Source organism: Bison bison, unplaced genomic scaffold, assembly GCF_000754665.1.
Source record: "Bison bison bison isolate TAMUID 2011002044 unplaced genomic scaffold, Bison_UMD1.0 scf7180017864342, whole genome shotgun sequence".
NCBI classification, from domain to species: domain Eukaryota; kingdom Metazoa; phylum Chordata; class Mammalia; order Artiodactyla; family Bovidae; genus Bison; species Bison bison.
In genome coordinates, this window is record NW_011494914.1 from 1,034,093 (window position 1) to 1,035,091 (window position 999).

Sequence of the window (999 nt, forward strand, 5' to 3'; positions counted from 1 at the left end):
CCTGACGCCCGGCCCGGAGACCCTGACGCCCTTCTGGGATGGGGGGCAGGCGCGGGGGTGGGGTTGTGAGCAGGTGAGCAGGGCAGGTGCGTGGGCCGGGTGACCAGGGGCTAAAGCTGCAGGCGGTCAGGCTCAAGGGGCAGCAAGCCTGGGGCTCCCCTCGGCCTGGAAGGGGGACAGCGCTAACTTTCCGATCCCCTGACCAAATCACCGTAACTGAACCACCTCTTTTATTTAACTGAGACTAGTAAGTGCATTTGAAAATATTCAAATAGCACGATGCTCAAAGTCAAATTTTACCATACTTCGGGGTGAGAACTCTAACTTGAAACCAAACGGCAGTGAATGTAAGCAATAATTTTACATGACTTTTTATTTAATAAAACCACGTATTTACAATTCAAAAAGCCCTAGTTTGATACACTTTACTAAATAAAATTAAAGGTTAACTGTACAAGCAATTAAAACATGATATGTAGCAAGTGTTATCAGCAAATTATTTAAAATAGTCAAAACCGGAGCAGTTAAAAAGTACCCTTTAAAGTGGACATTGTTCTAGATGAGATTTCAGTAACTGGTGGGGACACAGCAACCGGCTCTGAGGTGCCAGCCACAGAGGCCCCAAGCCTGACATCTCACCTTCTGAAAATCAGTGGCACCGGAAGTGGAGATGGCCGACTTCCCAAGGGGGCTGCGCTTCCAATTCTGTTTCCAGTTTTCTGAAACCAGAACAGTAAGCAGAGAAGCGCAGCCCTGTGCGGTCCGGCAGCCCTCTGCCCTCTGTGGCAAGTGGCTGAGCGACCCTGGACTGGGACCTTGAACTTCCCAGACTCCTAGGTGGACACAGCAAGCCAGCAGAGAGCTCGTGTGGTCCCTGAACAGGTCATGAAAACGTCCTCTGAACTACAGATCTGGAAGGGCTGCAGAATGGCCTGGAATCCTGCTTAAAAACGCAATGCATATACGGTGCTACCCAAAGAGACTTACGTCGAACCATCC

The 999-nt window shown here is 49.8% G+C and overlaps 1 protein-coding gene across 4 annotated transcripts in view; it reads right to left on the minus strand.

Annotated features, from left to right (window-relative positions):
- Positions 1-350: 350 nt before the first annotated feature.
- TBC1D14 (TBC1 domain family, member 14) overlaps positions 351-999 on the minus strand; it is a 110,543-nt gene continuing 109,894 nt past the window's right edge. For all 4 annotated transcript variants that reach the window (XM_010854532.1, XM_010854531.1, XM_010854534.1 and 1 more), the window contains one exon: positions 351-997. The gene's annotated coding sequence lies outside the window, so the exon portion shown is untranslated. The remainder of the gene's footprint in view (positions 998-999) is intronic.